This window comes from Artibeus jamaicensis, unplaced genomic scaffold (assembly GCF_021234435.1).
Source record: "Artibeus jamaicensis isolate MK-2021 breed Jamaican fruit bat unplaced genomic scaffold, CSHL_Jam_final contig_387, whole genome shotgun sequence".
NCBI lineage: Eukaryota > Metazoa > Chordata > Mammalia > Chiroptera > Phyllostomidae > Artibeus > Artibeus jamaicensis.
In genome coordinates, this window is record NW_026521812.1 from 21,619,834 (window position 1) to 21,633,912 (window position 14,079).

The 14,079-nt window shown below is 38.2% G+C and overlaps 1 protein-coding gene across 3 annotated transcripts in view; it reads left to right on the top strand.

The window, feature by feature from the left end:
• The window catches only part of WASF1 (WASP family member 1), a 44,180-nt gene that overhangs the window by 9,758 nt on the left and 20,343 nt on the right, over window positions 1-14,079 (top strand). The gene's annotated exons all lie outside the window — the stretch shown is intronic.

Genomic DNA, 14,079 nt, shown 5'->3' on the forward strand with positions numbered 1-14,079 from the left:
GCACTGTATCTGTCCTTCCATTCTAAATGAAAACTTTGCTGGATAGAGCAATCTTGGATGTAGGTCTTTGGATTTCATGACTTGGAATACCTCTTTCCAGCCCCTTTAAGGTCTCTTTTGAGAAATCCTCTGACAGTCTGATGGGAACTCCTTTGTAGGTGACTGTCCCCTTATGTCTTGCTGCTTCTAGAATTCTCTCCTTCATTTGAATCTTGACTAATGTAATGATGTGCCTTTGTGTGTTCCTTCTTGGGTCCAACTTCTTTGGGACTCTCTGAGCTTCCTGGATTTCCTGGAAGTCTATTTCCTTTGCCAGAATGGGGAAGTTCTCTTTTATTATTTGTTCAAATAAGGTTTCCACTCATGGCTGTTCCTCTTCCCCTTCTGGTACCCCTATAATTCGGATGTTGGAATGTTTAAAGATGTCCTGGAGGTTCCTAAGTCTCTCCTCGTTTTTTTTGAATTCTTGTTTCTTCATATTTTTCTGTTTAGTCATTTTTTCCTTCCTTCTAGTCTGCTCCCTTGATTTGAATCCCAGTTTCCTTTCCATTACTATTGGTTTCCTGTGCATTACCATTCATTTCAATTAGTTTAGCCTTCATATGTTTCTCTAATTTGTGACTAAAATCAACCAGTTCTGTGAGCATCCTGATCACCAGTGTTTTGAACTGTGCATCTGAAAGTTTGGCTATTTCTTCATGTCTTAGATTTATCAGCTCTGGGGCTCTGAGTTGTTCTTGAGCCATGTTTTGATCTGTTTGTGCCTGTTACATATGAGGAGAGGCGCCTTAGATGTTCACCAGGGCAGGGCCACCCAGGTTGCTGGTTTGTGATGCTGTACGTGGGGGCGGGGTCAGAGAGGGAGCAATGGCAGTCCTCTCAGCGCACCTAGTCCCCCTCACCACTTGCCCTGCCTATTTATCTGAGTGCAAATGTGCGAGCCCGCCACCCTGCGCTGGAGCCTGCGTGACCTGTCTCAATGCTTGCCTCTTCACTGGTTTATCTGCATGCAAATGCGAGACCCACTGCAGACAACCAGCCACGCCTCTTCCCTGGGTCCCCCCGTAGCTAGCCCGCACCTGGGATCCGTGCCCTCGACTGCCTGCGCACAGCCTGGGTCGGGGGATCTTTTTTGCCCAACCTGCTCTGCTGCTGGCTTCGCCCCTCTTACCGGTTTAGCTGAGCAGTTCGTTGTTTTCAGACTCCGTATTGCTCCATTTTCTGTGTGGTTTGGTTGTGCTTATTGTTGTTAAAACCTTTGTTGTTTTTAGATTTGGTTGTGTGAGGATGCAAAGTGTTTCCACCTACGCCTCCATCTTGGCCGAGAGTCCCAGAGATGTCCATTTCTTAACCCCTGGAACCGGTGGATGTTACCTTCCTTGGCAAAAGGGACTTTGCAGATATGATTAAATGAAGAATCGTGAAATAGGTTAGCTTGGATTATCCAGATGTGTTCAGTGCAATCGCAAGGGTCATATATGGGAAAGAGGGAGGGAAGAGAGGCCAGGAGCCTAGGAATGCAAACAGCCTCTAGAAGCTAGAAAAGGAAAAGAACAGTTTCTTCCACAGGCCCTGTAGAAAGAACCCCAGCTGTGTAGATACCATGACCTTACCCCAGTGAGACGTATGACTTCCAGGACTATAAGGTAAATTCGTGTGTAAGCCACTAAGTTGTGGTAATTTGTTAACAGCAACAATTGGAAACCAATACAGTGATAAGATCTGACTTGCACTGATGTGAGACTATTTATGGTCTTTAGTAATGCTTAGTAAGTATAAATATTCATACATTTCACTATAGAAATAATAATGTTTGATTATAGGGTGCTAACCTAGATCTTGCTAGGCAGGTTACTAAATACACAGTACATTTTACTTTTCTAAAATCTGAGAAATTGTAAACTCTGAAATGTATTTGTCCCCAAGGGTTTCAGAAAAAGGGTTTTTGAACTTAGAGTCATTTATACTAAATAATGTCTCTTTTCTTCTAAAAGATTATAAGCTACATGAGGGCAGAAATGGAAACATTGCTCATCTCTGTGTCTCCTAGCTTAATGATTGATGGGGTAATAGGTGTAAAAAATATTACTGAATTGACCTTAAGTTTCTGTGTACACGTGGGAAGTATAAAATTGTGGGAGGCCTGGCAACTTGCCCAAATCATCATCTCAGATCCTAGTGAGGAAGATAAGAAATGTTTGACTTACGACGAGGCACTGTAATGTAAGAGAAGGAACAAAGTAACCTGCGAGTGTTCCACTGAAGAGGGAACTTCTTAGCTAATAACAATGACCACCATTGGGATCACTCTTTGAGGAGAGAATAGCATGAACATTAGTCTATAATTGGATGGTAGGTACCTAATACATTCAGAAAATTGGGTTTTCTTTAAGAGTGTATCTACATAATACAGTAGTTGGTCTAAAATATAGTTATTTGCTGAATAAAATGTTAACTGGTAGTCTCTGGTTGCTGGGATTTGGCATGGTTTTTATTTTCATGTATGTTACTGTTTTTCAAATGTTCTTCAAGAAACATTGAATGTGTAATATAGCAATAAATATTATTTCACAATATTAAAAGACAGGTGTGTTGTTTCTGAATACAGTTGGGGAAACACTTCCTTGGATGCTAACCACTACCCAATATAATTTTTAAAATTAGTGAGCTACAGAAGTGTAGATTATTATGCTAATTATATGTCATACAGACATGTTATTCTACATTAAAATAACTGACCTTAGAAATTCTCTCTGAAAACATTATTATTTAAAAATCTGTTTTAATACAGTTATTTCTTTAATGCCAGAAACAGTATAATTGTGTTTTTGGAGCTACACTGTACTGTATTTAGAAATTAGTGTATAAATTCTATTTTCTATATATTTCAACATGGTATTTCTCCTGTAGAGAAGTAGAAGCAGTGGGGGGGGGGCATATTGTTGAAAGTCACACCAGCAGTGATATGATTATCTCCGTGTTTCCCAGGAGCAAACTACTAACCCTGGGTGCCCCGGGCACATACGAACTAGATGTTATTTGTCGCATGATTAATAGTCTAACGTAATGCTAACAGGTACTCATTTATTTTTATTTTTTTAATTAATGTTCGAATATAGTTGTCTCCACAGGTACTCATTTTTAAGTAATATTTTATTTTCATGTTGGGTGTTGACCCTGAAGGCCTTTCATTTTCATTCCCTGTGATAAATTTAGTTTTGTTCATCCTCCTTTCATTCTCTGCTGTTTTTGGCAAATAAACCAATGTGGTAACCATACAAAAAGTAAAACTGATTATTTTGAAAAGTATTTATTGAACACTTACTATGTTGCAAGCAGTATGGTAAATGTTGGGACAGTAATGAATGAAACAGTTTTTACTCTCTTGGAACTTACAGCCTAATAGGAAAGATGTAACAGACAAGTAAATATGTACTTATAAATTGAAAGTTTACTATGAAGGAAACAAAAATGGACAATATAATAAGATAACAAGGGGATCTATATAAGAGGAGTTAGGAAAGGCCTTTTCTGAGCCTTGAGAAAGAAAATGGAGCCAGTGATGCCAAGAAGAAACAGTGGTTTCTTGGTGGAATCTTTGGGGTTCTCTATGTATAGTATCATGTTATCTGCAAATACTGACAGTTTGAGGTCTAGAACTGAGAAACGAAGTCAGCAAAGTGGCAGGATACAAATTAATATCCAGAAATCAGTTGCCTTTTTATATGCCAATAACGAACTAATGGAAATTAAGAAAACAATTCCATTCACAATTACTAAAAAGGAATACAGCACTTAGGAGTAAACCTAACCAAGGATATAAAGGACCAATACTTGGAAAATTACAAGCCATTGAAGAAAGAAATAGAAGAAGGTACAAATACGTGTCAGCACATACTGTGTTCATGGATAGGAAGAATTAACATCATTAAAATGTCCATACTACCCAAAGCAACCTGTAGATTCAACATAATTCCTATCAAGATTCTGATGATGTATTTCAGAGAACTAGAACAAATATTTCAAAAATGTATATGGGACCACAAAAGGTCATGCAGAGCAACAGTGATCCTGAGGAAGAACAAAGTTGGAGGAATCATGTTACCTAATATGAAACTATACTCTAAGGCCCTAGTGCAGCATGGTACTGGCATAAAAACAAACATGTAGATCAATGGAACAGAATAGAGAGCCCAGAAATAAACCCACTTCTTTATAGTCTTAATGAAACCACACCACCTTACACCCCACACAAGAATAAATTCAAAATGAATCAAAGGCTTAAGTGTTACACCTGAAGCTATAAAAATCATAGAAGAAAACACAGGCAGCAAAATCTCAGACATTGCTCATAGCAACTTCTTATCTGATATATCTCCTCAGGCAAGTGAAACAAAAGAAAAAAAAACAAATGGGACTACATCAGAATTAAATTGCTTTTGCACAGCAAAAGAAATCAACAAAATAAGAAGACAGTTCACAGAATGGGAGAACATATTTGCCAATACATCTGACAAGGGGTTAATATGCAAAATATATAAAGTACTTACAAAAGAACATCAAAAAACAAGCCAATTAAAAAATAGGCAAAGGACCTGAATAGATGTTTCTCCAAAGAAGACATACAGATGGCCAATAGACACAGGAAAAGATGTTCAATGTCACTAATCAGAGAAATGCAAATTAAAATCACAACGAGATACCATCTCACACCTGTCAGAATGGCTATCAGTACATCAACAACCACCAAGTGCTGGCGAGGTTGTAGAGAAAGGGAAATAGGAACGGGAACCCTTTTACATTGTTGGTGGGGATGCAGACGGTGCAACCACTGTGGAAAGCAGTACGGAGGTACCTCAGAAAATTAAAAGTGAATCTGTCTTTGACCCCATGGTCCCACTTACGGGATTATAGCCAGAGGAACTCAATATACTAATTTGAAAGAACATAAGTACCCCTATGTTCATTGCAGCATTATTTACAGTTGACAAGATATGGAAACATCTTGAGTGTCCATCAGTAGAGTGGATAAAACAACTATGGGACATTTACACAGTGGAATACTGCTTGGCCTTAAGAAAAAAGAAGGAAGTTTTACCCTTTGCAATAGTATGGATGGACCTGGAGAACATTATGCTAAGTGAAATAAGCCAGTCAGAGAAATACAAGTACCATAAGATTTCACTCATTTGGAATCTAATGAACAAACTGAACGAGGAAAATGGAGAGAGGCTCATAGATGGAGAGCAGGGTAACAGCTAGTGGTTGGTGGGTGAGGGAGTGGAGAAATTGAGCAAAAGGGAAAAAGGACTCATGGACATGGACATCAGTGTGATGATTGCCGAGGGGAGAGGGATATAAGGGGACTAAGTGTTAGTAGTAAAAGCATACAGTAAAGATTAAATAATAAAAAAGAAGAAGAAACAGTACATGCAATGGTCCTACAGCAATAAAGAGCTTGGTGTGACCGGAACAACAGAGGAAGGGCTCGGGAAGGATTGAAAGGTAAACAAGGCCTTAGAGGCTGCAGTGAAGGGATTACATTCAGAATAGAGAGCTATCGTGAAGGAGTTTAAGCAGGAGAAAGCATGATCATACTCATTTTAACAATATCACTGGCTCCTCTAAAAAGGCAAGAATGGACACAGGGAGACCAGATGGGTGTCATTTCTAGTGTGAGCAAAAGATGATGGTGCCTTGATCCAAGGTAGTGTTAAAGGAGTTGGAAAGTAGTGAGTGGATTAGTTAATATATTTTGATGGTCAGCCTTCAAAGGATCAACCAAGTGGAATGAAAGTCGTGTGTGATGAGTAGAAGGAGGAGTCAAGAAAGATTGATAGCTTCCGATTTCAGTAATTAAATGCATATTTGTGAATATCTGTTAATAGGTGACTCAGTTTGTTGAACTTGTACTTTTGCAGAGTTTGAATGTAAAACGGAATATACTTCCATTGTAATAGTAAACCCCGGACATTTAAAGGAGGGCATCTTAATATGGGGGAAAATTTTAATAAAATGTTTATGAGAGCAGATTAGTATGATGTGTCTTAAGTATTTAATAGTGACTGGCATAGGCAGTAGGCATTCAGTAGAAATTTGTGGAATGAATTTTTTAAAAATATATTTTATTGATTATGCTATTACAGTTGTCCCTTTTCCCCCCTTTATTCCCCACTGCCCTGCACACCCCTCCCACCCACATCCCCCCCCTTCATGTCCATGAGTCATACATATAAGTTCTTTGGCTTTTACATTTCCTATATTATTATTAACCTCCCCATGCCTTTCTTTCATTTGAATTTTTTATTGTTTTTCAAGTATAGTTTTCTGCCTTTCATCTCCACCCCTCCCCTACCCCCTCTGCCTTGAAAAAAAAAATTTTGATTATGCTATTACAGTTGTTCCATTTTCCCCTCTTTATTCTCCTCCAACCTGAACCCCCACCCACCTGCATTCTCCCACTTAGTTCATGTTCATGGGTTGTACATGTAACTTCTTTGGCTTCTCCATTTCCTATGCTATTCTTAACCTCCCCCGTCTGTCTTGTACTTCCCTATTATGCTTCTTATTCCCATACCTTTTCCCACATTCTCCCCTCACTCCCACTGATAACCCCCATGTGGTTTCCAAATCTGTGATTCTGTTCTTGTTCTCATTTGCTTAGTTTTGTTTTTCTTTTGTTTTTTATGTTCAGTTGTTGATAGTTGACTTTGTTGTCATTTTACTGTTCATAGTTTTGATCATCTTTTTCTTAGATAAGTCCCTTTAACATTTCATATAATAAGGGCTTGGTGATGATCAACTCTTTTAACTTGACCTTATCTGGGAAGCACTTTATCTGCCCTATCCATAGCTTTGCTGGATAGTCTTGGATGTAGGTCCTTCCCCTTTGTGAATTTGAATACTTCTTTCCAGTCCATTTTTGACTGTAAGGTTTTTTTTGAGAAATCAGCTGACAGTCTGATGGGAACTCCTTTGTAGGTAACTGTCTTCTTTTGCTGCTTTTAAGATTCCTTATCTTTAATCTTGGGCAATGTAATTATAATGTGCCTTGGTGTGTGTTTCCTTGGGTCCAAGTTCTTTGGGACTCTCTGTGCTTCCTGGACTTCCTGGAAGTCTGTTTCCTTTGCCAGATTGGGAAAGTTCTCCTTCATTATTTGTTCAAATAAGTTTTCAATTTCTTGCTCTTCCTCTTCTCCTTCTGATACCACTATGATTCAGATGTTGGGACATTTGATGTTGTCCTGGAGGTTCCTAAGCCTCTCCTTACTTTTTTGAATTCTTGTTTCTTCATTCTGTTCCAGTCAAATTCTGATTCTTCAGTCTGCTCCAAACCGTTGAATTGAGTCTCGGTTTCCTTCTCATCATTGTTGTTTCCCTGTACATTTTCCTTTATTTCACTTTGCATAGCCTTCACTTCTTCTATTTTGCAACCATAGTCAACCAGTTCTGTGAGCATCCTGATTACCAGTGTTTTGAACTCTGCATCTAATAGGTTGACTATCTCTTCATCACTTAGTTCTTTTTCTAGAGTTTTGATCTGGTCTTTCATTTGGGCCATACTTCTGTGTCTCAGTGCTCCTGTTATATAGTAAGGGGTGGAGCCTTAGGTATTCACCAGGGCCTGAATTCTTCTCTTTGAAAGAAAAATGAAGTTTCCCAGAAACAAACTGAAATAGGGTAACTCCTGTGCCATGTAAACTGCTTCCTTTTTTTTTTAGTTTATTTATCTTTAGAGGGAAAGGGAAAGAGAGAGGGAGAGAAATATTAATATATGGTTGCCTCTTGTGCGTTCCCTTCTGGGAACTGGCCCACAACCCAGGCATATGCCCTGACTGGGAATCGAACCATTTCCTCTGGTTTGCAGGCCCGCACTCAGTCCACTGAGCTATAACAGTCAGGGCTTAAACTGCTTCTTTTTAAAGTTGACCTCATGTAATGTGTTAGGCTAATGTATTGTAAAACTCACATCTCAGATTATGAGAGAAAATGTTTTGTTATGTGACATTATTTAGAGGCTACTTTATGGAAATGTTATAGGACCACTAGGATCTTGCAATCAATATTCTTTATAGCTTACAGTGGAAAACCATTGAACTAGACAGGACCAGACCTAGAAAACCTGATTTTCAACTTTGACTCTGCTATATATATCATATTATTTTGGACTAGTTACCAGCTCCCTGAACTTTAATTTCCTCACATGTAAAATAGGAATAGCCTATTTTTCTCAGTACTTTTTGCAATGATTTCATATAATGATTAAATACATAAAAACGTACACATCTACATGTATATAGCATTTAGCAAAGTACCTAGCACTTAGTAAGAGTTACATTTTCCTAAAAGACCTTAACACAATATCAAATATATACATCTGTAATGATTTGCAAAAAATGACCACAATAAGCACCTCCTTGATGCTATTCTTCCATCCTTTAAGACATAGTTTGCCTTGTAATGTGCTTTAGGCAATAAACTAGTTGGAAGTAAGGTTTTGTGAGTTTTCATACTGGGTCTTAACTGACCGTACATGTTTCCACATGTAATGTAGTCTAGGGTAGCCAGGCAGATGATGGAAGATCATTTAGAAAAGAAAGAAGCCACCCCAGCTGAGCCATCCTAGACCAGCCAGTCCTGTCTTCCTGGCAGCTGTCTGTAGGCGCATGGGTGAGGCTGGGCCCATCAGTAGAACTGCCCAGCGGAGCCTAGCCTAGTTGGTGACTCAGAATTGGTTATTTTAAGCTACTAATTTTTGAGGCTGTTTGTTACATAAGAAAAGCCAACTGGTAAGATCAAGTTCCTTAATAAATCACTGAATTATAAAAAATAAAATTTACTGGAATGCTTTTACTTGCTAGAGACTAAGCTTACATATATTTCTCATTTCCAACCCTTAAAGTAACTGTTAATGATCCCACATAGCATTATTGAACTTTGGTCTCCCTGATGCAAAGTCTGTGTGCTCTGTGCCATGATGCTTCTCAAATGAGATTATTCAGAAATCTTTTATAAATGTTTAAAAGCCATTCAGATTGTAAAGATAAGAAATGCCCAGATTTCCTTAGGCCGTGGTGGTTCACTCCAGAGTAGGGAAGGCAGCCAAGCAGAGGTACACCACATGCACCCCGCCCCCCTGCTGGGTCCTAGTACTTACTAGATAAGGATTTACATCAGGTTGTTCATGGTGCAGTAGCAGTTTTAGTGGCCAGGATTTCAGTGTTTATAGTGCATTCATTTTACCTAATAAAGGATTTCAGTTTGTCACTATCTTCAATGGGGTTGTCCATTGGGGCAGAATTTTGTGCCGTGACACTTTCTAGGTGATAGGGTTTTTGTTATTGTTGTTTGTTTGTTTGTTTTATGTCTTATGTGGCTGCCTTTAGATCAAATCCCAAATCAGCAATTATAATCAGATTGGCAGGTTTGATTTAATTGAAGGTAAAAAAATAATACATCTTATTAATGTTACTTTATGTAAAAATAATTTCCTTAGAAGGGGAGTTTTGTGGTATATCTTCTCTCTCAAAGGATAATAAACCACTCCAAATCTTGGTGGTGCAGAACTACCATTTTACTTGTTTAAGATTCTGTAGGCCAGCATTTTGGGCTGGGATCAGCTGAGCCCTTCTTCTGCTTATCTTCTCAAGGCCACCTACCTGGCTACAGCTGTCTGGGCTGCAGCTGAATAATCTACAAGGAACTCATTTATGTGTCGGGCAGTTTGTTCTGGGTATTGACTGCACACTGTATCTCCAGGTGCCATCTGAGCTTGTCTGTGGGAGGGTCCTAAGGGAGCTGGGGAACTGAGGTTTTTTTGAAGCCTAGACTTAGACGTCATACAGTGTCACTTCCACCAGATAATGTTGCCAAAAGAAACCACAAAGATCAACCCATGTTCAAGGAGTATGGAGATAAGGTATTAAAGAGTTGCAAAGAATTTGTGGCCATTTTTAATCTGTAGGTCCCAAGGCACTTAAGGTTGCATAAAGTGGACAATACCTTTGGGTAACAATGCACAATTATTTAAAAATGACTACACTAGCACTAGGTAGTGGGGCTCAGTGGATTGAGCTGTGAAGCAAAGGGTTGCTGGTTCATTTCCCAGTCAGAGCACATGGCTGGGTTGCAGAGCAGGTCCCTGGTGGGGGACGCATAATGGGCAACCACACATTGATGTTTCTCTCCCTCTCTCCCTCCCCCTCTCTCCAAAAATAAATAAAATATTTTTTAAAAGACATCTATGAAATAAAGCAACAGTAACAATAAAAACCCTGTAGCAGACATGTTGTGAAATGTTGAAGATTTTTCACTTGGTTCAGGAAAAATACAAGAGTGCTTATTATCATTACGTCTATTTCACATTGTTAAAGGTTCAGTTAGTGATAAGGAAAAAAAAAAGATTGGAAAGAAGGAAATTATTATTAAAATATTATAGGTTACGTACATTTAAAAAATCCAAAATAATTATAGATAAGTTAGTAGAGATTAGGAAAATATTTGGATATAGGGTCAATGTTTAAAAGTCAATTTTTTGCATATATGATAAGGAGGATATAAAGCACGATATATGCTTTTCCAGCATTGTTGAAAAAATAATCACATATATACCAATAAATCTAACAAAGGATGTAGAAGACTTCTTAAAACTATAAAACATTATTAAGAGACAGGTACTTATTTTTAAAAACCTGAAGTAATTGGGGAGGTACAATATGTTCATAAATAGGAAGCCAGTGTTGTATCGATTCAGTGCTCTCTAATATGATCCAGATATGTAATATAGTTCCAATAAAATTTCCAGTAAGGGTGTGTGTGTGTATAACTTGATAATCTGATTCTAAAATTCAAAGTTAAAAAAAATTACATAGAAATAGAAAGGGCCAAGAAGAAGCGGCATTTTTGAAGAAGAAGGTAGGAGGGCTTGCCCCATTGGAAATCAAGACTTAGTATAAAGCTTCATTAAGATAGTGTGTCATTAGTTCAAGGTAGACCAGTGGAATACTACAGAGCTCCCAAAATGGATGTAAAAGAATATAAACATTTATGACAAAAGTGCCACTGTAAAACAATAGGGAAGGAATAGTGTTTTTAATAAATGGTGCTAAGGTAATACATAAGGAACTTCACTGCTGCCTCACATCATTCATAAAAATTAATTCTATATCAGTTATAGGTTAAAAGTATAAGGCAAACAATAAAGCTAGAGATAATATAGAAGACCTTAAATATGATTTATTGTAGACAATGACTTCAAAACCTGTGCTTTCATATTTTAAAAAAGGATTAAGTTCCACCATACTGAGTGTAAAAAACCTGTTCACTAAAAGATATCACGAGAGTGAAATAGCCAGTGACATGAGAGAAGATATTTGCATCAAAAACAACTTTTGAATGGCTTGTCCAGTGTTCCTACAAGTCAGCTCTAACACAGAGAATGATGAATAGAAAGTAGGCAAGAGCAAAATCCAGTAAGATCAATAAACATGGAAAGGCACTTAAATTTATTTGTAATTGGGGAATTACAAATTAAAGCTACAATAATTTATCACAACATGCAAGAATAGCTAGAGTTTTAAAATGGACGGTGTCAGTCAAGTGCTGGGAGGGTGTGAAGCAGCAGCAGTGTCTCACACAGCTGATGCAGTCGCTTGTGAGTGTGACGCAATAGCCTCAGACCGGAAACAACTCACTGAACAGTAGAAATGAGTGAGTAAATTGTGGTGTAATTATAATACAACACTGAAAGGGCACATCCCGCGTCTACAGAAACAACACAAGTGAATGGTGCAAATACAATGTCCATTTGAGAACAGATCACGACATGAAATAATATCATTTGACTCTACCTAAACTTCAAAAAGCAATCAAAACAAAACTATTGTTTAGAGTTACCTGCTTAAGTGGTAAAAGGAAGAAAAACAAGGAAATGCTTATAAAAGTCAGGATAATAGTTATTTGGGGGTGGGAAGCAAGGGTGATTGGGGAGGGGACTGAAGTGGGAGGGTTATGGGGTCCAGGCACTGTCTCATGGGGCTGCATGTGTTTGCTTAAATCATTGAACTTTACAGTTTTATACTGTTTTGTGTTTCATATTGTACAATTTTTAAAAGGTTTAAAATGTAGAGAGGATGATGAACAAACAAGTCAGAGGAGACAAATTTCATGCAAAAGTTTGTTTTTAAAGAATGTTGTACAATTAGATTATCTAAAACTTTTCATTTGGTAATCCTTAAAGCTCTGTAAATAATTAATTATTTTCGTCAGTAACCATTGTTACCAGCAGGTAAACATAGGCAGTCTTCATTCTGCCTGATAGATAGAGTGGGACCAAAAAAGACCATACAAACTAAAACCGTGCAAAAACTATCTTAGTAATCAATGGGGAAAATTACAGTTGTTCCATGATATTTTAAAAATGTCAGCCCTGGCTGGTGTAGCTCGGTGGATTGAGTGCGGGCTGCAAACCAAAGGGTCGCCAGTTCCATTTCCAGTCAGGGCACATCCCTGGGTTGCAGGCCAGGTCCCCAGTAGGGGACACATTAGAGGCAACCACACAATGATGTTTCTCTAACTCTCTTTCTCCTTCCCTTCCCTCTCTCTAAAAATAAATAAATAAATAAATAAAATCTTTTTTAAAAAGTCAAAACATTAAGAATTATCCTAAGTTGGTTATAAATGTACAGAGAAATTAAAAAATAGTAAAATATTTTAATTTAGTATAATGTAATATAAACATTGGAAACAGAATTGAAGCATTTTATTTCTTTGTAGAAAACCGATCAGGCATAGTCTGGACAGTGCTTTTTTTGCCTTGTGTAACAGAACAACTAGCAGAGTGAGCATCTGTTCTGTGCCTTGGCACATTGTCTTACTCCTTTCTACTAAATTTAGATTAGCTTTCAACATTTTATTCTTTGCACTTTCAGTATGGTGAGATATCTCTTGAGTTCCTTTCAGTGTGAAGATTTTTGCTGGCGTCACTTCCTCTGGGACATCTTTTTGTCACAGCCATTTTCCTCGATTATGGCAATAAGTTTGACTTCATTGATTTCTTTGACTACCTGTCTAGAGTCTCAGACAGTGGCAGTGGCAACATACCTATAATCAGCTATTTCTTTTATTACTCCAGTTACATTCAGTTTGAATTTCATTATTTTTTAGCATTATCATATTTTGTTTCTTTGCTGCACTTGCATCTTTGGGAGGCAAGAAGGTCACTCAGCTACATGCTTTGCTGTCTATAGGCAAATTGAGGAGCAGATGAGGAGTAACTAGTCACCAACCTACCTTGAAAGGAAGCAGCACGATTGGCCACTGATGATTATGTGCATCTTCTTAACATAGTGATGTGTGGACTGAAGTCCTAACAAAAAAAGCTTGTGTTTATGCAGTTACAGATAATGTGTCTGGTGAGTGAGACTGGAGCCATGTTGTTGAGGGACTGGTGTGACAGTTGACATTTGTGCATATGGGAAGCCTGGGACGCAAGGACTGACTGTAATTCAAAGAAGGTTGAACACTTTGATCAATTAAAGATTTGGTTGGTTTTGATGAGTTTGAGGATGTGAGGCTACTTGGACCATTTGGTCTCTGAGCTATTGAACACCTGATATAGTTTACATAGAGCAGGTGGGGGGATGGTTACATGAAAGCCACTAGTGGTAGATTAAGGAGGCAGGACAAGTAAAAAAGCGGTAAAGTCTCTGAGATTGGATGAAGAGTAAAACCGAGAGACACATATTTCATTTACATTGATAGGTATAGATTAGTAAACAGTTAATATTTATAGCACATAGTAGTATTTGGGCAACAAGGTAATAATGAGGACTTCTCTGCTCCTGGGAGGTAGTGCCCGAGGGGTCTGGCTAGAGGGGATTTACTCTGATACTCAAAGGTATGTTATTGTAGATGCAGAAAGACAGTGGATAGTCTCAGTTAAGGTAAAGATTGACTTTTGTCAAGGAAGATGCTGGCCTACTGCAAGACTATCCCCATGACTCACTTTTGGTTAGGAAGTTTTCATTTCAGACCATCCTGTGTGGTTACTTGAGGTCTCTGAGTTGGTGAGACCTGCCA